General features: G+C 41.8%; 1 protein-coding gene and 1 non-coding gene across 5 annotated transcripts in view; one reads left to right on the top strand and one right to left on the bottom strand.

Annotated features, from left to right (window-relative positions):
- The window catches only part of Dgo (ankyrin repeat domain containing protein 6 diego), a 139,613-nt gene that overhangs the window by 50,783 nt on the left and 63,660 nt on the right, over nucleotides 1–25,170 (top strand). The gene's annotated exons all lie outside the window — the stretch shown is intronic.
- Trnar-ucg (transfer RNA arginine (anticodon UCG)) lies at nucleotides 21,309–21,381 on the bottom strand. Its single transcript has one exon. It is a non-coding gene; the product is annotated as a tRNA-Arg (tRNA).

Here is a 25,170-nt window from a genome sequence, read left to right as displayed (position 1 = left end):
TAGATTAATCTCTCGTTCTTATTTGCATAATAATGTATTTACAGTGGGTATCGGAGAGCTTCCGATCAGACTGGCCTTTTAAATTATTAAAAATAGTTCTTTTGAAAATTGAATGACGTTATAATCTGCAAGGCACAGCGCTACACGCGCAACAGCGTTGTATCTTTTAAAGATTGTTTATTTTCGAGAATTTTTAGCAGCCACCGTGATCGAATATTAATTACGGACGAACATTCATCGAAAATTCCTTTTTCTTTCACGAAAGGATATATTATTTTAAATTATCGAACGAAAACGAGCAATAATTACTGCGTGCAGTCACACGGTAATAATTACTCTGTCGTTGGAATTAACAGCGATAATTACTAGAAGATGAAAAGTGGTTGTGTCGACAACAAGATATACAAAATTGTTCGCTGTGGTGCGTTTGGTGCACTCGAACATGCAACCTGGAACTGTTTGGCCGTTGCATCGGTTCCAGCCCTATGCGTCGTTGCGCACCAGGAACAATGATACCAGTTTGACTGGTGTGCTTCTCCCACTCTGTGAAACCAGCATACACTGTATGTATCGCGATCCGATGGCCCTGCTTCGTTTTATGCAACGCTCTCGAGGACGATATCGCGATCGTTCGACGTTACGACGCTGAAGAAATTGATAAGGACCTCGTGACAGCGGCGGCCTCGTGACAGCCTTCGATGCACTCCACCTTCCGAATAAACGATTCGAAAGAAAGCCAAGCGAAAGCCGAGCAACTTTGTCGATATCTTGCGTTAACAATGGCTATATCGGGGATATAGGGATGCGAGTGGTATTCGTCGATAATTGAACGGAATATCGCGCGAATCGACCACCACGCACGGACTGGCACCTGGCTTTTCCTTTGTATTCGTTGGCTTTTACGATTCTATCGGCTTCAGCGAACCTGAAAATTAATTCACCTCGTAGCAACGAATGTGACGTTTATGCGCTGTTCACACTTCAATTTAATCCTTCGATAGATGAAGAAGTTACTATTCGATGGCTACGTAAAATCGAGGATACAAATTCATAGCTAGTATTTTATTCGATTTTATGCGTTGCTCCTTTTTTTTTTTTTTTTTTTTTTTTTACAGAGGATTCTAGGAAAACCGAAGTATTTTTGTTTTGTGGTTTTTACGAAGTGGTTTTTATGGCTAACAAAGTTGCCACACTATGTCGTAAAGCTGTCACGCTTTCGATTTTCGTGAATCGAACGACGGCGTGAAGGATATGGATGTTTTAATTAGGAGAAAGTGCAAAGGCCTCGCGAAATAGGTCTCTCGGGCATCGACTTCCATTTGAACGCGCTCTAAGACACTTTTTGCAACGAAAAATCGAAGCAACAATTTCTTTAAAAGATAACAAGACCGAAGAAATGAAAGTCGAGTACAGATTTTTGTCGCCTTCTAAATACTCTGATAAACAGTACGGTATTTTGTCTATTTTATATATTTTCCCATACTTCTCTTTAAGTTTCTTTAAGCTTCTCATAGAAATCCCACCATCGATGCCAACGATACGTGACACGGTGAATCGCTTGAACGAAAGGACGAAACATCTTGTTGAAATCGACGTCGGACCACGTGAAACGCGAAGACGCAAGACGAAAAACTTGAAATCGCGAGATATCTCGTTCGAAGAATCCTAAATAAATAAAAATCAGATTCGCGAGATCGCTGTCCGTAGATGCAACAGGTTTAAACAATTTCACGCTACATCAGGCGCGGCATACGTGCGTTCTGGACAAAAAACCTTGCTTTACAAACGCGTTGAATCGTCGTTGAAAATTACAGCTATCTCGAACCTCAGGCATACGTTCTCTGGTATATTGCACGTAAGTAGTTGCCTAAGAACGGCACGAGAGATCGATCGCTCTTTATGTGGAGCATCGTTGCAACGATCTTCGTGCGCCATCGCGTCGGTCGCCTATTGTGCATCGAACCGATGTAATGGCGGATAAGACCACGGCCAGAGAAAACTCACGTAAAAACGGCACGCTATGTGCGATTCGTAATTGAAGATTGGATAGCGGAGTAGCGGGTTAATCGCGGCTCTATATCTTCCTATTGTTGCCGTGTTCTTGCATTAATTTCTTTGACAATTCGCGTGGAAGTTCCTCAGGACTTGCCACTACGGCGTTCACTGTTTGGCCGTACTTTCTCCCTCGACGTTATTCTTAAAGAGTCCGGAAAAAAAGAAAAGAAAATGATTCATTCGCGTCATATACTTTGCGGTCTATCGGAACGGAAAGTTCGTACTAAATTGTCGCATAAATCGAAAGCGAAACGAGCCGTTGCCCGATCATTTCTCATTAACAACGTCTTCAAGGTGTACGTAATAAATAACGCGTTATGCCGTGTTATTGGTGGTTTTTGGTGCGATGGTTGTTTGGCCCGGTTGCTTGTTACTTGTCAGTGGGGACGGTAAAAAAGTGCCACGTTGTTCGCAAAATTTATTCCTTGCCTGTTGCACCGAAGGAAGGTAGCGCGATGGTTGTCGGTGGAGAGAGGTTGGAACTCGTTATGTTTCGGCCACGTCGAGGGGATTTCAAGTCGAAAGACCGTGTACGTCTGCTAAGGGAATCAACACGGGCTGGCCGTGCGTCGAGAAAGGTAGACACCTGTACACTTTGCTGCGAAACCAAAAAAGAAAAGAGAAAAAAGGTAGAGGAAAGAGAGGAAAAAGAATACAGCGAAGACGACGTTAATTAACAACTGGCCTTTACGTCTTTCAGGCAGTCGTCCGATCATTAAATACGGAACCTCTAGTTCGCGTCCCGAACCACTGTAATAATTATAAACCGTGATTCATATCATAATAGATGGAAAAATTCAGTTTCACTCGTCGGCTGATTTCTACCGCTTTTTCTTTAAGCAGGACTTATTAGGTTTTAGCGGAGTTGGCACGAGGATGGTAGCTTGTTCGAAACTTGTATTACATATTTTTTTTTACCAGTTAGTCGTATTTTACGTAGTCGTGAATCTCTATGCTTCGGACTTTCTTTTCTTTAACGTGTATCGAGATTTTTAGATCGTTCGAGTTACGATCGTTCTACGAATCTGAACAAATTTTCCTACGTTATATAAAAATAATAATTTCGCCACGTTTTCAATTATCTTATTTCAGGCATTGTATCGCTTATTTGTACGACTTGCTCGTATTTTTCACTACGTGTAAAGAATTCTCACGATCTTAACAATAAAAACATCCCTAAAAATGATTCCTTCCTCGACCAAATGAAACGTACCGTTATATAATTGCAGGCTGTCTGTTTAACGAATTTATTCGTTAAATTGGGAAGGATACGCAACGCGTAAGATCCATAAGACGAAGAAAGAAACACAAAGAGGCGGTAGAGCTTGGAAAAAATTCTCCATTCGTTTCTTGTACCGCGCAAGAATTTTCTAATCATCGTCGTTCGATGGTATTCGCCGGAACGGTGAAAGTTTCGTTGGCGATTTAACGTAAATACGCGCACGTGATTATCCGCGAATGCAACGTGTCGGTATTCTCGTTATGAATTTCAAGATCTACCATTGGTACCGGTTGACGATTGGAAAAAGTAGTCGCGAGCTGGTCGATTGGCATGCTGGTTTTTACTTGGCCGGTACGCGGTGCATCCCGATCCAGGCTGTTGCTTTTCCTTTACATCGACAGCCTTGTTTTATGGTAGAAATTGTTCGGGTAATCGTGGAATCGATGGCTACTCGACTGCCGTACAACGTAGACAAGTGGATACTTTGAAGATGGAAGTTTTTTCTTCGTCTCTTAACAACCTCCGATTTAACATAAAAAATGTAGGAAAATTGGTCGTCCGCATTGAGAAATTATCAAGGATGATGTTATTTTCGGAAAGTCGATACTTTATCAGGCAATTTGCTAACATTATCCCGCCGAACATGGAAACCGAGAAAGAAATTAATTAACAAATTGAAAATACGAGAAGGATAATATCGCGATAATAAAGGAATATAACATTTATCATTTTATTTTAAAGCCAGGTAAATTACACGCCGGATAACGGGAGGGAGAGAATTAATCATTTTTCAAATTACGATAGAAGTGGAATAAAAATGAACGAGGCCTGGCGGTTCTCGGTTTACCAGTTGCCGGTTAATTCACTTTCAAACTTAATTAATCCGAAATCGTTTGTCCGTTTATATTCAGAAATTTGATTCCAATGGAAATTTTTTATTCAAGACCACCCTATTCACAATCGATCGAAGCTACGCGAGAATCTACGTTGTTTCTCTCGTTTCCTTGGAAAATTCTATGGTCCGAACTATAGTCTAAACGTTGGTCGATATAAATGAAGAAGCCCCGACTTACTTGAATCGTGACTTAACTGCGGTTTAATAATCCTGAAACGGGGAGGCCCCGTTTCTTCGCGGAGGCTTCCTCTGCATCAGCTGCCGGCATAATGCGAATACTTAACGCGCTTGCATCGAAAATAAGGATCGTTAAAGCGTCCAAGAAAATGAGCTACGCAGGGTAATTACGTTTTCCACGGCCCGATGTGTACAAGGAAGCGACGCTTAATTATACAACGTTACGCGTATCGTTTCGTTTTATTCGGATACGTTGTCGGGTTAAAAAAAGGATCGATATCTGTCGAGTTTGTCTGGCCGGTAGAATCGTTTCGTACGATGAAACGATTATTAAAGCAGATTCAAAGGGGAAAGGAGAAACGTGGAATAACAGGAAGTTCGTGTAATCGACGGGCTAACGAAAAAGGTAACGATGACTGTGAAGAGAATATTTAGGTGCGTTATTAAATTGCGGACCGCAGCTCAGAAAACGAATGATTCATTTTTAATGCCTTGATAATACGTATTATACTACGGTTAATTACGAGAGAAATTAAACAATCTTGTTTGATAATTTCAAAATCACCATCAGTGACTTTTAAAGTCCTTTTTTCACAACTTAATGTACTTGTTGAGAACTGTGCATCTTAATTGCCGAAATAAAAGTAAAGGAACGCTGAGGTTACACTTAGAATTCATATCAAAATAGTTTTAGATTTATTTAATAAACGATGTCCAGGATCTTCGTCGATATACATTTGCACGCGTCTCAGCATTCTCTTTGTCTCACGATCTTCCATACCACACTGCCAACGGAACGGTTACGTTCATTTGTTTTTCGAGACGTCGCGCACACACATGCTTCCACACACTCGTATTCACATACGTGTGTTACTACTACGCGGCCAATCTAGTCTAGCACAGAAAATTATACATATCTCAATAGTACTGAAATATGTTCATCGTTCGTCTCGCACGAGGAAGATACCTGTTGCAAATTCATCCGTGGAAATGCCAAAGAAGCATCAACGTACGTCGGCATTTGCAATTTCGTTCTACGATTCAACCTACAAATTGTCTTATCTGCCGTCTTTTATCCCTTCTCGTTCGATCGATCGGCAAAATTCATTCGCGAAAGTTCAACGCGTTATTACTTGCTCCTCGGACGAGTTTCTTACGAAATTGAAGACGCGTTAAGGTTTCGTTTCTTCGGTATCGTCGATGTTTACCACGATGCACGACGTGCTCGATGCCCTTTTTATTACGACATTTTGCAAGAAAGAAACCCGAGAAAAGACAGAAAACACGACGTTGTATTTTTTCGACTATGTTTCTAAAAGCGTCGTTATAAGCACGATATTACGCTCATAGAAGTAAGAATTTCTACAAATATCGCCGCACACGTAAAAGGCGTGTACGAGCGTTGGAACTGTCTCTCGTGAGCAAGTAATCCATGTGATCAGAGAGCCATTCTATCGGCCATTTACCGTTCAAGAGCGAAACGAAGCGGTTCACAGCATTGACTCGTCGTAGACTTTGAAGTTCACTCGGTTCTCATTGCCCATTCTTGTTGTGCTTTAACGCGCCGCGTTTCCGGCCCGCTCGAAATGCCACTCGCGATTTCATAACGCACGGTAACGACAGAGCAGCTACTCTCGGTTAGCTGCAGCAGTCAAATACGAGCACGTCGGTCTCTTCGGGCGTCTATTATGCGGTTGATGAGATCGCAGCGTGAGACGCAACGACGAAGATACTCGCGGCCGTAGTAGCATCGTGGCGGTGGAAGACGCGCGAAACGGTAACTGCGTGGATGGTACGAGCTGGTTGCAGCCGTTTAAGGGAACGCCAGCACGATGCTATCGTGGTAAAAATGATAATGGTCCGTACCGCGTTGACAAAGTGCGACTAGTTGTACGGAACGGTGGAATGTTGAAAAATCGAGAAGGGGGAAGCTTGGAATACGAGTAAATGCCACGTATTGCGCGTGTGTACCCGCGAACTATGCTATTTCGCGACAAACCGTGTGCGTGAATTATTCCCAGACCGCATCGTTGTCTGAGAGATTGCGTTTATTTTTTGTAAATTACAGTTACTCCCCTTGTTGCGAGTGGAAAGCGCGTTGAATAATCGTTCGAAAGATTTTGTTCGTTTTCCGTGAATTACAGTTACCTCGTAACAGACGAGAGAGTTCGTCAAGTCGATCGAGAGTTAATCGGATTTTGTATCGCGAAACGAAAGTGCGCTCCAGCTTCCGTCGCTGTGAACGCTCCTTTAAATTCCATGCAATTCTTCACGGAGGATGAATTTTGTTTTCGTAACGCGCCAACCATAAGCTACGTTCCATTAAGGATCCTTCGCAGATGACAGAATATTAGCGTGCATAATGCTGGAAGAAACGTATCCAGATTGTAAACCTGTTTAGTTAACGTATACCTGTTACTCGAGAATGACTTTTCTCCCTTCGTTCTTACCATGGGTCGCGCGTCAAATTTTTTTTCTTCCTTTCTTCCCACACATCTTAGAATATTACCGAAACGTTATAAAATTATTACAGTCTTTAGAATTGTCAAGTTTATTAAGGTAATTTGCAATCGATAAGCTTGACGATTAATCGTACGAACAAAGTTCTAAAAACAAGAAGTAGAAATCAAGCTGTTCGGATTCCCCACTGAGACACTCTTAGCTCGTAGCTCACCGAAGCAGTCGGGTCACTCTTACCCAATATCATCCACCATCTACGTCTTAATGAAACACGTGTTTAGATTCTAGAACGGATTTCTCAGGATAATTCATTCTAATGCTCGAAAAAAAAAAAAAAAAAAAAAAAGAAAGAAACAAAAAAGAAAGAGAAATTTACGATCAGAGTTTCGTACGACTGAGGCGATTACTCGAGAGATCGTAGATCAACATCAAATGACTTCGTTATACAGCCACGTGTATTCACGAGTACGACGCTTCACACTGTAGCCATTAATTTACAACAAATTCTTAATATCCGATCTTTATGCTTCTTGGAATTTCCAGGAGACTCGTATTTCCTTCTACTGTATTTAATTATCCATCCTTAAAAATTCATTCTCTGCTTCTCGTATTTCTACGCGCCTCTCTGATATACAACGGCGCACAACAGAAAGAAGCTTAAAACTCAGACTTGCGTTTACGAGCGCAACTTGCGTTACGACGTTTCCAGTAACTTTGTGTTAAACGCTTTTGTCTTGCCACTTTTGATAACAATCGTCTGTTCCGAGAAATGTAATCCTGATTGTTAGAAATTTAATCTTGAAGTTAAGATTAATAATCTGTGGAAGACACAATGTTTGTGTTGAAATAATATTCAGTGATGTTTATTAAACAGAACTACAGAACCAGATGTATATAAGCGAGTGATATAATTAACAACGTGTGCAAGAATTATTGATTGTTTGCCAGTTACTTTCAGACTAGACTTAGGTAGTGACCCATGATCCCTTAAATACTTTGAGCTCCACTCTCTATACAGTAATAAGTATGACCTGTGTAAGTGTCCTGTTCAAATGGGTGTCTGTGTAAGGGTACTTACCCTTTGCGTGAGATATCGTTGTATTCCAACACCGATAATTCAATTACCATCCAATTAGAATCCATTCTCGCTGATTGGATCTGTTTTCTAGAATCGACTTGCCTCTTCTGTCGCTCCATCCTTTAAGCTTCCTTTCGTCCACCGCTACGTACACGTAGTTGAGTCCACCTACACATGGTTACTGTCAGCGAGAAACTTCGATTCTCCACGGCGCCCTGGTTGCCAAACACGATTTCACGTGTTGTCGAGCGGTCGATCGAACGTGTCTTTTGTCGACAGAGGTATCTCTCGGGGCGACAGCAACTGCCGCTAACGTCCGAGTTAATCGGCCCGCCAAACGCTCCTATAACGCGTCGATGGCGGATGACTTATCGCGGAAATAAAGACTGGCCGCGCGCCGATCGAACCTCAGATTACGCGTACGGTTACCTGTCTACCTTTCGATGTTTTATTTATCTCGATTCGCGCACCGACAGCCAGCCTCGTTCTGTACGAACCGTCCTTCGATCGCGATCGATTTCTTGCTTCGTCTCGCCATGTGTACGCGATGTTGAGTTAGTTGCCGACGAAGCTGCAGGATGGAAAATTCAACGATACGCCTCGTAAGTTTATTCCTCGTGGGTCTGTTGGGAATTTTACGACCAAAGGAGTTTGTACATCCACCAGGTAGGCTTATTTGATTTTTGTCATTTCAATTTTGCGTACATATCTTTTAATTATTGTACGACGAAGGAATTTACGATAAAATCACGTAACAGCGGATAAGCGTGAGTTGGCGATAAACGCGAGGGAAAGCTTAGTCGAGGTTCTGTAATGGCCGCTACTTGGTTTGCGGTGGTTTGATGAAAGGGCGAGAGTCCGTGGCATTATTTGCGGCTTTTCACTCGCGGCTGCGGGTTAAAGGTGCGACTTTGACTGTCGTGCAATTGCCCTGGCGTCGATCGTAGCCTCGAACGTATAATGATCTCGCCAGAACACTATCGTTAGCGTGTCTAGGATAACGCGTGAGAATCGTTGCAGTAGGCCTTTCGAGCGTTGGCATCGTGTCGCGTGTCGAACAGCTTTTCTCCCGATTTATTACGATTCTTAAATCGCTCGCTGAAAGGTCGCTTCACCGATCGTAGCTCGGCTACGGTTCGTGCTGCGATCATCGTGATTTTTAAGAAACTTCGTACGTAGAATGTTAGGTAACGCGCGAGGAAGCGTTGAACTCGTGCGAGTTTTCCGTAAATTTCTTTAATCATTTCGCGCTTACGTTCTGTTCGGATACTTTTCTTTTAGACTTACAGTTAGTTCGTCTATTATCTCGAGATCCTGACAACAAAAAGTACATAACGATATAAAAAGAGTATAAGTCGAAGTTGCGTAAATTGTGAGAGCTTGGAACTCGTAAAACCAGTCCATTAAGGGCGAAGGCTACACGTCGAAGAATCTTCCCTCGGGAAGATAGAGCATCGAATAAAGCTGCCTATCAACGGTATGTCGGTCAAGCTGGAACAAGCGTCGAAACACGGCCCACGAAGCGACGCGTAACAGTTAAACGATAAATCAGTTCGTCTTTATTGCGAGCAGGCTGTCGGTAATATATTCCGGTTAGGAGCAGGAAAAATCGTTTTGGGGCGGTCCCTTCGTCTAGGAAACTCTGGTAAATTCTCTATTCGACCGTCGTAAATAATAATTATTTACAGACCGATTATGTCATAGAATACGTCTGTTGGTTAAAGCAGCCTAACCCAATACTTGAAAACCTACCAGGTTTAAATAGCATGATTAATTATTTTCCAAGCCCCGCCACGCTAGATGATCGACGTTAGTAAATCTTCCACACGAACGTTCGTTCCTATAAATAAATTCGTAAGATACGGAAGAACCTTTTTCACGGATCGGAGCTGATCGAGCTGCTGAGATAAATGTCAGGTTTGTTGAAATGTTTTCCCGTTCGCCATGTGTTTTTTATCTGAATATCCGGTGTGTTGTAAATGGCTGTACAAGGCGGTGAACTACAGAGCAAAATTAATCTGTGTGAATCAATGAAATATCAAACCCCGAACCTATTTAATAACACGAGCATCGACTCGAAGCCTGATTATCTCAAAATTAATTGAATCTTCGTGCACATGAATAGATAAGTTGCATTGTACGTGAAACTAATTAACCAGGAAGTCGCGCGTTTCTTCGAGCCAAGGAGAATCGTTTCGTCGAAGGATAGAACGCATTTCGAACGCGTGCCTCGCTCGCGATAGCGTCGCCTTAAACGAGAATCGCTAATCCGCTTGGTTCGCGAACGAACAGAGGCTATTCTCTCATCGACACGGTGCAATTTCGATCTACGTACTCGTACACTATGCGGCTATGCGATTTCCGTATAGTCACGAACGCGGCTTTCTTATTATCCCGATACCGTGCAACCCTTTGCTCACCTCGAAGCCTTCGTCGTCGTTCGACCCGCATCGGTTCCAGGATTTCGAAGGTTTTCAAACGCGCGATCTCGAGAGTAAATTGCCCGTAATTTAGGAAACACGGGCTCTGTGATGGACGGTAAACGATTCGATGTGTCGAAGAGGGTTTTTTTTTAAAAAGTATTTTTAAAGTATCATCGATGACACTGGAAACTGTAGTTGATACAACGCGAAAGATTTCTCGTTGGAGCAACCAATACCGCTATTTCGAACATCGATATCGTACGGAAGAATCCTTTTATTCTGTGACGGTTCTTCGACCCGAAGCGAATCAGAAAAATTCGGAATCATCGTTTCGACACGCCATTCGTTCGCGAGGCTGCGAACAATGGCATCTTAACTCGCTACGCTGTTTCAAGCGGTCAGCTCGACCAATTAGTCCCTATTGTAGCAGCAAATGCGAGTAAAGCTCGTAGAAGAATCGCGTGGTTGCATCGTGTATGCGTCGAGGATACTCGGCGCTCGACCACGTGCGTTCTCCAGACATATCAGAGGCGTTAAGAATACCTCGAGTTATTCTAATGATAAATAAGCATAGGTATGAACGTCTTCGTTAACAAATGGCTGTGCTACCTACGTCGTCCTTGCTAATCGGATTCGATTATCGTAGGCTCAGGCAACGATTACAATATCGTTGGTTCGTTAGAGTCGCTTGACGTAATCGCGGTAGGAAAAGTGACATTTTCAGGAAATCACGACGTTACACGAAACAGAATTCGATAACGCAAATTCTTTTGAAAAAAATAGCTACAAACGAGGTATGTCTCGCGTTAACGCGACGTTTGTCTTTAATGGATTAACGTCGATCTTTTGTGCAATTTGCCATTTAAATTCGAAATGGTAGAACGCTCGTGTGCATAATTATGTATAGCTATGTGTAAATGTTCAATATAAATCCTGGTTGAGAAATACGCAAGCGACTTTTAATAAGCAACCGGTTCTAACAAAGTTCGTTTAATAAAACGTAACCGCTCGTTATCGGCTATTTAACGACTGTTTTGAACGCGCTATGCCGATTGGAAGTATCCATAAGATAAACGACATTAATTTACTAAGTACTCGAGCGAGGATAATTAAACGTTCTCGCATCAAAGAGTAGAAGATAAGAAGATTGTAGCGAGACCTTGGCCGGGGTGAGAAAACCACCATGGATCGGATGTTTTTTCGTGGATTCTCGCGTTCGGCCGTGTCGAACGAAATGAGTTTCGTACACGGAAACCGCTTGGTTCGATCTTAGTACTTTATCCAATGGTGAAATACAGGCATTAGCGTAATGAAATTGCATCGTTTACGCTGGAACGCGGCGATCTCGCGCTGTGAAATGGTATAGCTTAATTAAGGTTCGTCTAGATGCCGATGCTCGGGTGAAATATCGCGATCGTTGCTTTATTTTTGTAATAACCGTCCTTAATTGCACCTTGATCCTAGTATCGCGACACGCCCCTGGCTGAATCGTGGCGCGAGTAATTGTTTTCTTACAAAAACCGACTTTTAACCGCGAACCAGTAACTTTCGCAACGTCCTTCCATTCAGAAGCTTCGACCCTTAACGTTTTCTCGAATTCTTCTTGAGAAGAAGAATTGCAATCTCAGTTCTCACGATTACAGAAATTGATCCATTCGTTTTGTTATCAAACTTGCATCGAATTACTCTTTCGTAATCTACGTTCTTACCACGTTCCCTACTATTACTGGAATTTTATTTGCTTATAAGAGGGCTTTTTACTACGATTTAGAATGTAGGACTTGATTGCTGTAAAAAAAGGTAGTTTGGCTACAGCATGGATAATGATACACTAATAAAGTACAATAAATCGGTAAGCAGTGAAATAAAATTGCAGAGACATAGATACGAGGCTACGTAATTCCCAAGTCACGTGGCGCATACAGAAGATTATATTAACAGCTTTACCGTAGCGAGGTGCAAAAACTCTAAGCAATCGTTCAATTTCACGAAAGTCTTGCTGAGAAATTATCCTCGAGGAATAACCCCTCTTTATTTGATACATCGCTCGACAGCGTTCTTAATCCTCGTTAGATCTGCCTACTTTCGTAGTTCCGCTCGATACTCGGCGTTAAACATCGGACGAACCTTTTAACGTATACTGTAGACTTAGTACGTATTAATTTTGCCGCTAAACGGACAAAAATCCGTCACTTTCTCTGGATTCTCGTGTTTTCAGAAACACACGGGCGTCACGCGAGGCCGCGCGTGCACTCTTCGACACGAACAGCCTGCGAGCGTAAATTGGTTCGTGAAAAATACGCGTGTCGCGCGATAAATCCCTGCTTCCTTCTGACTTTTTTTTATTTTCCCGTGGCGCCATCGGCATGCACCCCGGACGACCGTTAATTTGCACGTAAATAAGCGTCGGACGCTAGATGGGCCGAGCTCGTAAAATTATTCATCTCTCTGTAATTTATAAATACCCTTGACCCAAGCGTTCGCGTTACTTTCGTTATAGCGGTGTAAATATCGTAAGAGTTTCTCCGGAGCTCTTCGTTTCGCTTATACGCGTAATATATTCGCATCTGCTTGTAATCCAGGTTTTACGGTCGCCCCGTGGCTCGTGAAATCAATAATTTTCAATTTAATTGCGATCAACACCGGTTCCTGCGGACAGTCGATTTTTCTGATCGTCGCGACGGGTCCCGATTAACGATCCTTCGTGAATGATTATGCATTTCGGAAGTAGCTGCTTACCCAATATCAATTTGTATAACTTAGATGTTTGTTATTTTATGTTTTTAATTGCACGACTCGTACGCTGTTCCACGTAGGTTCGTAGCATTCTCTTTCTTCCTTTTCTTTTTTTTCTTTTTACAAAATACTTCTTTCGTCGATCGATCCTCCGATTACACTTGCGATAAATTTTCTATTTTATTCTGCTACTCGCGAGGATTGACCTACTTGTTGTGCTTATGGTCGGGAATATTTTTCGATCTACCACAGTGTTATTCTTCCATCTATCCAAAAGATCCCACGTTCAGATGTAAATCTACGTTAGCTGGAATACAAAGTATTTCTAGGTATCGACCTCGTTAACCGGACGCTGGGTAGTTTTAATAAGCAATTATAAGCGCGACCTGTTGACCCACGGAAACGAAATCATGAGTTCCGAGAAGAACTCGTGCCGATCCCTTGCAGGATCTCTCAGACAACATCTCCGAAGTCACGACTTGGTACATTTTGTACCGGTATCTTTCCAGGAAGGTAATCCTCGGGCGAATTGCTCTTTCTTTCGGCTGATAGATCTATGCGAGTTACGTATACGAGGGTAGGATTAAAGATCACTTTGAAAACACCGAACCGATTTTCAACGTTCGCTTTTCAACCTGAGTCTCTGCTTTTTCGAAGGCGGATGCTTTTAGGCGCTAGAAACTGCAAGGATACTTGACACGTTCCTCGCGTAATGGAAAACAAGCGGTTAAACGATGTTCGAAGCATTTTTCCGATTAGAAATCTGTCGTCGATGACTGTACTTGTAATTAGTCGATACGACGTTGATATCCATCTAAAAAGAAGAGACAACACGACGTGCAAACATGGAATGCGGTACGTAAAACGTAATAATAATAATAATACTAATAAATATTTGCTATTAGTTAGACAATAATAAGCTATTAGAGTAGGATGATTTTCTTAATCTCTTAACTACCAGTTGCAACAAATAACTTTAATCGACCAACACGAGCGACGAGAAATATGCATAAGCTACTTTTGCATAAACGAATGAGAAGGATATGTCAGACGTCCAGGTATAATTGATCCACGCGAAGAATTATGAATTACTATTCCAGACGATTGCGGAAACCGCCATCTAATAGAATAGTAATTACAAGAGTGTTAGGATCTTTTAGATCGTCACGGTAATGGATTGAAGCTCTGATTAGATGTATCAAGATGATCGTAATGAGGAATCGTGTACGTTAATTGATGCGAAACGGCAATCGTTGCGAGATTACGTTGCATACGATGTATATAAGCGCGAAAGAGAATTTGAAAAAAGAAAAGGGAAAAAGGCCGAGTTGCTTGGACGTTTCTGCTTCTTTTTCTCTTTCCTGTGAATTTCTTATTATTTACACGTGCACACGTGCAAGGTGAGCAGAGAGAGAGAGAGAGCCGAGGTATTAATCGCCAGGGGGACAGTGATTTATGTCGGCTGCATCAGGAACTCATTAGGCCAAGTAGCGGATGACGTGTAACGGCGCGAAATTTAATTTCATCTTTTCCGAGCTACCGCCATTTTGCCTATTTCTCGCCGCCACCAAATTAATGGAAATTTTAGAAACACGTACGTTGTCCATCGGCGTTTCCAATACCTGCTTTTTCACGTTGATTCTACTAATTTCTTAAGTATCTCTTATTTTTTTTTTTAAGTATTTCTTAAGAAACGCCAATAACGTGCGAGGAATTGGCGAATTCTTGAAACCTTGACACGTTAAGTTGCGATATTTCGTTATATTTTATTAGATTTGTATCGTTTTATTAGAAAATATCGGGCAGATAGTTTAATCGCTTCTTAACCTTCGTTTAGATTTTAATTTCAACGAAATCATAAAGTGGAGTCGGTCTCGTTGTTTTCGAACGATCAATGGAAAAACATCGCCATTGTTAGGTAGGAAAAAGTATTTCTCAAGAGCCACGATGAATTGAAAAGAAAAGGCAGCTCGTTCGGAATAATATTTCATGAATCTACTTCGCCCCTTTGAGAAACTTACATTTCTTCTCGAGGAATTTAAATTAAAGGAAACGCGCGTTCCGTTATAAACGTACGCCGGTAATTTATCGAAATTGCCATGAAACGATTCGATCATCATCACGGCAGCACGATAATCGCGTTTTCCAAAAACGTTCGTACCTCCGATGGTTTACCGCGTGTTCCGCTGATGAAGATCGATGTAAATTAGAGCGTAGGACGTTTTAGTCGTGTCTTTTTTACTTTATACTAACGACTGTGCGCTCTAATGGCACGTTAATCGAACAGAGGGGTCCCACTAAATGGCCATCGTAACACCGCGGTGCAAAATTGTCGTGGAGTGATCGACGGCGATCAAATTCGTAGATCCTTTCGGTCGTAAACCGAAACGGGACAACCAGGTGAAATGCAGGAAGCGGAGATAGTCGAGGCTGCAGCTACGCATTTTATTAGCAGCTATTAATCTTTCGCCGACAGAGTATTACTGCACACGGGTATTTAACACCGCGGGTTATGAAAATTCACTCTTTTCTAAAAAAAAAAAAGTACATCATCTAGTTACCGCTGATATCATCGGCACAGATATCTCACGTTTTATGCTCGTCGTTTCTTACTGGGCTCGTACTCGTTTTACGTAATTCATACTACCTTTTTCCGTCTCTTTTTCATCTGGCTATACCTGCTATTTATTATTTCTAACTTCGGACACCGTGCATTCCTACGAGAAAAGATACAGTCGAGAATCGAGTTTCGTCGAACCGAATCGTATAGCGCTCAACGTCCATTGGAAATATCGAACGTTCTTTTCTTTCGAGCAAGGAAATTCTATTGGATTGGCAACTAAGTCATTGCGGGTTTTATCATTAGGTGGTGTTGAAGTGGTCGCCACTTCTAAGGAAACTGTACATCTGGTCTTCAATTTTCTCCAGCACCGAAGCCATCGACAGCGCATAGACAAAAGAATGCGTCGAGGACAGACCATAAGCGGTATATGTGTGACGTTGACTTCAGGGTTTTTTAGTCTCAGGGTAACATTGCTAGCGTGCAGATCTGGACCAGCTCACATTGTATTCCACACTTTGTACTTTAATATTCACAATATATATATACTTACAATACCTTACGATTTATCCACGCGTTTCTTTGTATCCACCTACGTCAAATAACCTTAACAGGTGGTAATGACAAAATCCGCAATCTTTATTGCCGATTTACTTATCCGTCCAAATATAATTTAACCTGTTTCGTTATCTTGCATTGCGAAACGCAACCAATTATTATAGTTGGTCGAAAAAACGATTAGAAACCCATCTGAGCGAAGAGTGCCTGCAGGCGTCTCGTTTCCTCGTTGTTATTATTATTTCTATCGCGTTATTATTCATCGTCTCCATTAATCTTCCATTAAGCCGACAAAAAACGCGGTAATTCGAAAAGAGCCTAAGGAAATCGACGAGACCCGTAGTTTCCGTAGATTTCGTGTTCGTTGGTCGACGAATTTTCCGCAGGCGAATATTTTCACGGCACGAAATGTCTCATTCCGCATACAAAATCGTTCGCCACGCGAATAAAGAGACATTGGCGAAAGAAACGACAGAGACTGGGCGTAATTTGTCCAGATGATTGTAATTTGTAGGAAGGACAGACTGGATGGGTGTTCTCTAGTGTTCAACTAAATGTTCCTCATCGGGATAATGAGAGGATTTGCTCGTCCCGGCTGCATTAGAGCAAATGATCCGGTAGATGCGCTCCATCACTTCTCGCGCGTTCCTCGTTGCCACGATACGCGTCCTTGTTCGTTCCTTGACTGTACAGTTACTCGGATGGGAAACTCGGCCAATGACTCCGAGGAACAGCAGCGAAATAACAGTCGAACAGGTGACGTTAGTTTTGGATACGTCAGGCTCGTTGATTTTACCTTCGAACTACGATAAACGCGCGATTGAAAAGCTCGGTTGAAAAGTGACAGAAGCGCGATTTTTTCTACGAAGCGGATCAGCATAGAAACGACGCGCATTTACGCGTACGTATTTTCCTAGAAAAGTTCTCTAACGCTAGGTTGATACAGTTATTCGGAATGAAATGGGAAACTCGGCCAATGACTCCGTGAAACAGCAATGACATAGCGGCGGAAGTGTCGACCTTGGTCTTAGACGCGATACGCAAGTTTCTTAAGCTTAAATCGATGATTTGCTCGTTAAGTTAACGAGGTTTTATCATAAATCTCTCGAAACTTGTACCAGCTTCTTTCATCCCACTTTCACTTACAAGCTTGTTGTACGAAACCGCGTGAAAAAACAGTCGATCCATTCGTTAAATCTTACGAACGAGTTGACGTTAAACCTGTTTTGACAACCCTGATACCCGCGAACCCGTTAACGAATACGCTTCTCTACGGTTCCGCGTGTGCAATAATTGCCATTATCGGGAATTAAGCAAAGAAGAGAAAACGCGTGGTGGAAAAGCCAGTCGCACGGAATTAATTTTATTGCAATTCAAATATAATTAGGTTTGCGATAAATTCACCTCTTTCCGATACTTTCTAAGTGAAATTAAATACACGTGATCCGCGGTCTCTAAATTACGTTTCACAGTTTTGGAATTTTATTACGAGATTCTAGGGATCGTGGAGTTTCCGCGAAATTTTTATCGAAGGAGTCGACCCATTGTCCAGGATATTGACGAGATCTCCGCGTGTCTAACGATGACGACAGGGATCAACTTCGCTTCTAGATAATTCGCAGAGGCGGCACGGCGGTGAGAACCTGTGGGATTCTTTATCGATGCCTGTCACTTCTTACCATTCCTGATGAAACGTATTTATTAAGAGCTCGACGTGCCTGCGTACGTTTCTTCGGGCGTCGTACGGTCGCGTTACAGTTATCGAAGAACACCGTAAAAACCGCTAAGAAACCTGGCGAACTTTCAAGATAGGATCGCGCGTTCGACTATCTCTTAAAACGATTATGCGCTATATATGTACGTTAAACCACGAACGAACTTCCTTTAATGTAACGCGCTTCATCTCAGTTACGAATTAATAATAAAATCGAAAGATCCACGATCCATAAATTATCGATCCCGTGCGATTCTCGTATGATGCACGATCGAAATTACGATGTCTAAGATTTATAGCCGTATAGTTTCCAATTTTATCTTGTTTCTCTACGTCATTCATTTATCTATCCTTCGATGCAGCTCGTTAATATTCAACCTTCCGTCGAACAACCTTCCGATCGATCTTAGTTTCCTATAAAATCGTACACTGTCCTCTCCGATGTATCTGAATATCGCAACGGGTCAAGATAAGAAAGGGAAAGATAAGAAATACTGGAAAAGATCGTAGAACCGTTGGATTCGCGATAGAAAGTGGCAGCGGCGATTTACGGAAAATCAAAAAATTGCTGGAAGGCGTGCAGCCGCGAACGAGGAAGTCCATATTCACCGGGTGAAGAAGCTCGAACGTGATCTGAAGAGGAAATGGGACCACTGGGTGGGAGTGAGCCAAAGAGATACTCGCAGACGATGAGTTGGCGGAAAAAACTCGCGAGACTCGCCGCGACTCGTTTCGTCTCTCATCTTCCAACGAGGAAATGCTTGATGATGGACGAAGCGTCTTGATTACGTCTCCGAGTCATCTGGTCGCGCGATAATTACGACGTGAAGCTATTCGCTTCTGTATATGTATGTGTCATTCTACGTATTATATATATGTCCTCTATGTGTTACTTGCTATAGATGTACTTTATTTTTAATGCATAATACGTATTTTGATACGACATTACCAAAGGCGCAAGTATCGCGCGCAGATGAGACCAGGTGGTTTGGTGTTAGCGAACCTTTTTTTTTTTTGCGACGAGGGGAAAATGCAATTACGCATACCCAGTGACCCGTGTCACAGAGTCACGTGGGACTCGGCAGGTGGTACGCCACTAAAAACCCCTCCCCTATCCGCTTCTCTCGTGGTACAAGCTCGAAACCGCAAACGGTGTTAGTGGACCTAAGTCGAATGAAGTCTAACTTTGCAATTAAACTCGATTTTGTGTCTTTGAAACGCCTCGAATGCGTCACGATATACATAAATGTTGAAGCGGTCACCATTTCTAAGAAAAGTCTACATGTGGTCTTTTTAGTTTTCTCAAGCACCGAAGCCATCGACAGCGTATAGACAATAGACTGGGACGAAGGCAAACCATAAACACGTAGACAGGCGACGATGGTTTCGGAGCTTTCAGTCATAGGGTAACGCTTCTGGCGTGCGGATCGGGACCAGCTCAAATTATATTCCTACTTGTACTTAGGCTTCTGTATTAAAATATATTTTCTACTTTACAATTTATGCACGCGTTCCTCTGTTCATACATCTAATAGCCTCAACAATAAATCAATACGTAAGGTCAGAGAATATTATCAAAAAGTTTCGATATTGCGTATATAATGAATTTTATTAATACGCGATTCTGGAGAAAAACGATCACTGACGGGATTATGAAACGAGCGTCTAATCATGTAGATAATGTTCGAACACCTTAGAATCGTAATATGTGTTTGTTTGGAAGAGTAATAAAAGAGCTTCTCTGAAGGTATAGAAATATACGGGTGTATAATAATGTTGTTAACGGCGAAGTTATTAATCGTTGGGGGGGAGGCTGATATATTGACTGTCATGGATGCGACAACCGATCATTCTAATCTACGACACGAAAGCGGCTAGGAAAAGCAAAAGCCTTTTACACAGTAAATCAATTCGTAATCGTGGTCTTCCAGTACGATCTTACTAACCCAACAGACACGAGGCAACACGAGGCGATCTGTACGCCGGTGATTCTTCGACGTTGAATGATTTAACTCCGCGAATAGATCAGCCGATTAAACGTTAAATACTTTAAAATGAGAGAAAATAATACATCAGCCACCTGCCATTCAAACCATCGGCCAGATAAACGTTTTCATATTAACATTCAGGTAATACGATAACTGGTACGCGAATTTAGTTCACTTTCCAGTTTCCTGCCTTTCTGTTTCGTTTATTCGTCCATGCACTTTTTTCTACAACATCGACATCACCGGTTTCGTTCTCTTTCTTCCCTTTGTCTATATATCTTTCTTCGTCATGCACGTGCATCGAACCGCCTACCTAACGCGAATAATTTTATTTTCTCGCCAGCCGGCGAGCGTGGCCAGTCGTGAAAGCAACAAATTAACCGACGACGCTATCGTAGGTCGATACCGGCTATGTAAGCACAGTGAGTTATAGAGTGTTCGCTGCAACCTTTGCCGTACACGACCCGCTACCTAACGCCAGTCCCGTTTCCACGTGTAACAAACGTAATTACGCGTGGTAATTGCCTCGCTTTGTCGTTCTCGGCGATCGTACATAGCGTTATTGTCGAACGTTAGAAAAATTCCGCAATTGCTTGCTTAATTTTACAGATGACTCTATTCGAACGATAGGTCCACTGCTATTTTTCACGAAATGATATTTTGCGTTCGTCGCTACGTAAAATACGAAACGTTCTTTTAAACGGTAAAACCGTATCTAGGCAGGGAATAAGGTAGAACTTAAATTAATTCTGGAACTAACGGGATAATGCAAGGATTTTAAAAACCTGCTGATTCGAAGGTGATTGTCGTTCGCGTGAAGTTTTTCGATGACTGTTATCTTTTCAGCGGAAGATCGGAGAATACGTGGATGTTTTAATTCGTAGCTCGAGCGTGTACGTAATATAATAATCACGAAGATCAGGGATAAAATAAACGGAGGTTAGCAATTTTTCCATAATTTTATGATTACAATGATTTTATGATGTCAATTACATCAGTCACGATAAAGCTTCTGAAAGACCGGACGGAAACGCTTCTCTTATCACCTACAACCTAATTCGTTGTAACGGAGATTAGTAGACCCAAACAAAGTCTATTTTATTAGATAAAGTGACTATCAAGCTCGTTCGTTATAATGAAATAACATGCACAGAAAAATACTATCGCAAACAGTCTACGAGTCTCTTGAAAGAATTTGGTATCGATTAAAACGTAAGAAAAATTGACGAATAAAAGGATATTAATTTATGAATAATTAACACAAATTTACGATTCGTATTGCGTTTAGAAATATTCATTAAATAAAATAAATAATTAAAGACAAAGGCGTAAGAAGAAGAAGAATACTTCGCGTAAATAAAATTTTGACGATCTTAGTTTATTCGAATGTTTCGTACGATGTGATAAGAGTATTTTTCTGTGGGGAAAAAAAAAAACAACCTCGACCGTGACAGGATTTGAACCTGCAATCTTCGGATCCGAAGTCCGACGCCTTATCCGTTAGGCCACACGGTCACCTAGGGGTTGTTACCCCGTTTACGAAAACCTTCATCCTATCCGACTTTGAATTTCATTAAAAACCCATAAATAAATTTCGATTTTACATATTACATACTTTACATTGATTTTCGAGACCCACTACTACCATAGAATTAATAAAATACGAAATTTATACTAATTATATAATATGCCTACTGAGCCATATAATTAAGTCATTTTGCCTTTTTATGTGGAATACGATGTTCGCATGCTAACAAAAAGTATGACTAAGAGACATATAAATATATATATTTAATTTTATACTTGAATTTATTTCTTTAACTGTCTATATTTTTTTAATTCTAGCTAACATAGTATATGTATTTTCAATATGTATTTGTAAGAGGTAAAATATCTCGATAAGATTTCCAGAAGCATAGTTCAACATTTTACTTGATTTTTATCATTTTTCGCTGAATCGATCGTTCTAATAATAACAAAGTAGCGAATAAAATTCAGCGATATCTTCTTTATTACGAATAAAATTCAGCAATATCTTCCAATTATAACAATATGCTCTACCTTAGAACTTCTACCGGTACTTTTTTGAGCGATATAATGCTGAAAAGAATCGCCAATCTAAAAGAAAAACAGAACGGAAGCAGAAAAAATAGCAAACACGCAGCTACTGTAAAATTCACCACTAAATCTCACCCTACAGCCCAACGTCCGATTCCCATTGGTTCGACGCTATGCACGATATTCTCAACGTGTCCGAAATAAAAATCGCAAAAATCAAAAATCAAAGGAAGAGCAGAAACCTATTTTATCTACAGCGAGGCCCCATTGTTCCTCTTGTTATTACATACGTACACACATAGACACACGCAGACACATGGAAAAGGGAACTGGAACGTGTGGGATAGGGCTTTCCGTGCTTCACCATAAATTCTCTACCCAAACGCCATCACGCTCCACTCGGTTCGAGGCCGAACAGGCTTAATGAAACCGACGATGAGGCGGTAGACACGCGGCAATTATCGAACCGAGTATTCGAGACTGTTCGGTGCTCGGGGCGACCGTACCTTCGGAAATACAATCGTGGAAAAACAATTTTGCATAAAGGGAAGATAACAGCGAGGGTTTTGATCGACGATAAACACGGAGGCCCCACGGCTCGGCGCGATTTCTTTTCGTTGCCGATCCACGTGAAACATAGAGGATCCTCTTCTTCTTCGTTTCCTTTTTATTCGTCGTCGCCGTTTTCTTCTTCATCCTCTTCTTCATCTCCTCGTTCTTTTTCTTCATCTTCATGGATGCAAGCGAGATAAATCAAGGCCGTGCAATAAATTCAAAAGACTCGGACGTTTTATCCTTCGGTAAATACGCTGATACAGAGGATGATTTAACAGTTCCCGCCTCGCGGTGTAGCTTGTTAGTTAGACAAATGTAGCGTTGTCGTTGTGACTCTCTTCCTCTCTCTCTCTGTTTCTCTCTCTCTCTCTCTCTCTCTCTGTCTGTCTGTCTCTCTCTCTCTCTCTGTTTCTCTGTCTGTCTGTCTGTCTGTCTGTCTCTCTCTCTCTGTTTCGCATGCGAAGCTTGGCAATGGTGTAGCGGCTCTTGGGAACTTGGCTTTATTTGGACGATAAAAGCCGAGGCCGGTTTCATCCGAACAAATGCCAGCGTGTCCTTCGAATTTCGCTTCGTATGGCTCCTCGTTGCCCATTGCAACGTGTTTCATGCTTCATGCTGTTCCATCGTGCAGACGGGTGTTAAGGTTTCATAGCTACTGTTACCTTTTACGAATAAAGGTTTGGTAGTGCTATTTTACAAAAATTATACCTGAAGATAAAGACTCGTTTAAACGTATCACTGTGAGAGTTTTAGATAGTGAGAGACAAAAGTGAGAACGCGTTCCTTCTTTATTTACTCGCCGATTATTCTTTTTTAAATATTCGTTGAATTTTCCACGGCGCAAGGCCTACTTGCTCGTTGTTCCATGCAGAGTTCCAGTTAAATGGTAATACGGTTTCATTGATCGCGTTGTGCAACGCGACATTGCGTCGTGGTGAAATTTCGAATATTTCGGTGTCTTCGCTGTAGAAGATTCATAATTTGTTTATGTGCTCCGCCATTTAATACGCGATACCGTTTAACGCACGACTTTAATAAACTTTGAATAGTAAAAAAGCTTATTGCTAATTACGTTTGCGTACGTGGCGATGGCAGACAGCTGAAATCGAACGAAATTATTCTTGATGTAAGGTGGAACGTGCCCAGAGAATCGCATACCAACATGGTATCCCACTATTGTCCAAAAGGCAATTAGCATGCCTCTGCTGACTCTTCTAGAAAAGAGGGGTGAATACATTAAACACTCCTCCGGATACTCGTCGATCGTTCGTGGGAGAACGTATTTCTGTGAACGTGGTACACGCAACGTGCAACATATTTATTTCATAGACACCCGTTACCTAAAAGTTCCCAGATATACAACAACTAACAACCACTTTCGTTACCAAAAAATTACCAAGGATTATCGTCCCGAAGATCTTCACATACGCAACCGATGAATATTTTCGAGAATTTACTTCAACGTTCTGCCTTTTATTTTATTCGACGGTATATTACGTTAATATTAGTTCGATGTGTTTGTAGTTTAAAAGTTTCATTAGATATTAAAAAGTATCCTACGAAATATTCCACTTGAAGAATTCACGTTTCAATTACGATATTGCGAGCTTCTAAGCTTAAGTCGAATTTCTAAGATTTAAGCATTCCAAACCACGAGCCAGCGTCTAAACGGGGAAAAATAGAAGAAAAATGAACGCGGACGTAACTGACAATGGACGGTAGACTAAAGTATATTAAGCGTTGTAGAGACGAGGGCCTGGGTAAAGCGGGCTGAATGGCCGAGTTAATTTAGATTCCTCGGTGTACCTCTTGCGGCGTAAAAGACGTCGAAACGTCCGGGCGCGTTTCAATGTTACGTGATGGAAGCCCGGAGCCCGTTCTACGGACTAAAGCGCGTAATTGACGTAACAACGTACATCATGAACTTTCGCATAGCCGCTGCCCGTTCCCATTTATGGCGTTAACTAACGACGGGTGGCCATAACGCGACCACGAAGGGCTACCATAGCGATACACCGGCACGATTGCCCCGGTGAAAGCCGGACCATTGTCTCTGTTCGCGGTCGTTTCGACCGAACAAGTGTTTCCGCGGCTCCCTGCCATGCATCCGCTCTCTTTCTGATTTATCTGCGCTTTGTACAGAAGGCACTCTCCTCTGACGTACATCTTCCAACCTGTTAGCTTGTCTATGCGAATCTATGGTACCCAGTTTTAACAGCAAAATGTCACGTTGCAGAGATTGAAGCAGGAAGCGCTATATACGTACATCCTCGCTTAAGATTTTTTAAACGATCTTTATTCGTACGTTAGCGCAAGCCTACGCTACGTATGTTTTCCAGTTCTTGATCCGTTGAACCGTATATGTACCGCTGCGAATTCGTTCAGCACAGCTTTGGACTTTTTCGTATGCAACGCTGGTCATTTAGAGATTCCGTTGCTCAATTTCTCCGAGTTCTATAACACGCGTTTCCTCCGCTTGTTACCGATTCTTGTAGTTTACACGCATCCTAGCAATTATCGTAGATAAATGAAACGTAACTCCGTTTACTCGATACACGTGTAATTTATGTACGTAACTGCTGAGTAATTTATTATGCGATTTTGTAAAACTTTCTTTTGACAAAAACCATCGACGCATCTTATATACGTTGATTTTTTTTATTTTTCGTTGTTCTGCGATTCTCAGAAACG

This window comes from Bombus fervidus, chromosome 16 (genome assembly GCF_041682495.2).
Source record: "Bombus fervidus isolate BK054 chromosome 16, iyBomFerv1, whole genome shotgun sequence".
NCBI classification, from domain to species: domain Eukaryota; kingdom Metazoa; phylum Arthropoda; class Insecta; order Hymenoptera; family Apidae; genus Bombus; species Bombus fervidus.
The sequence above is the reverse complement of the archived record's forward strand: the minus strand, read 5'-3'. Positions and strand labels throughout refer to the sequence as shown.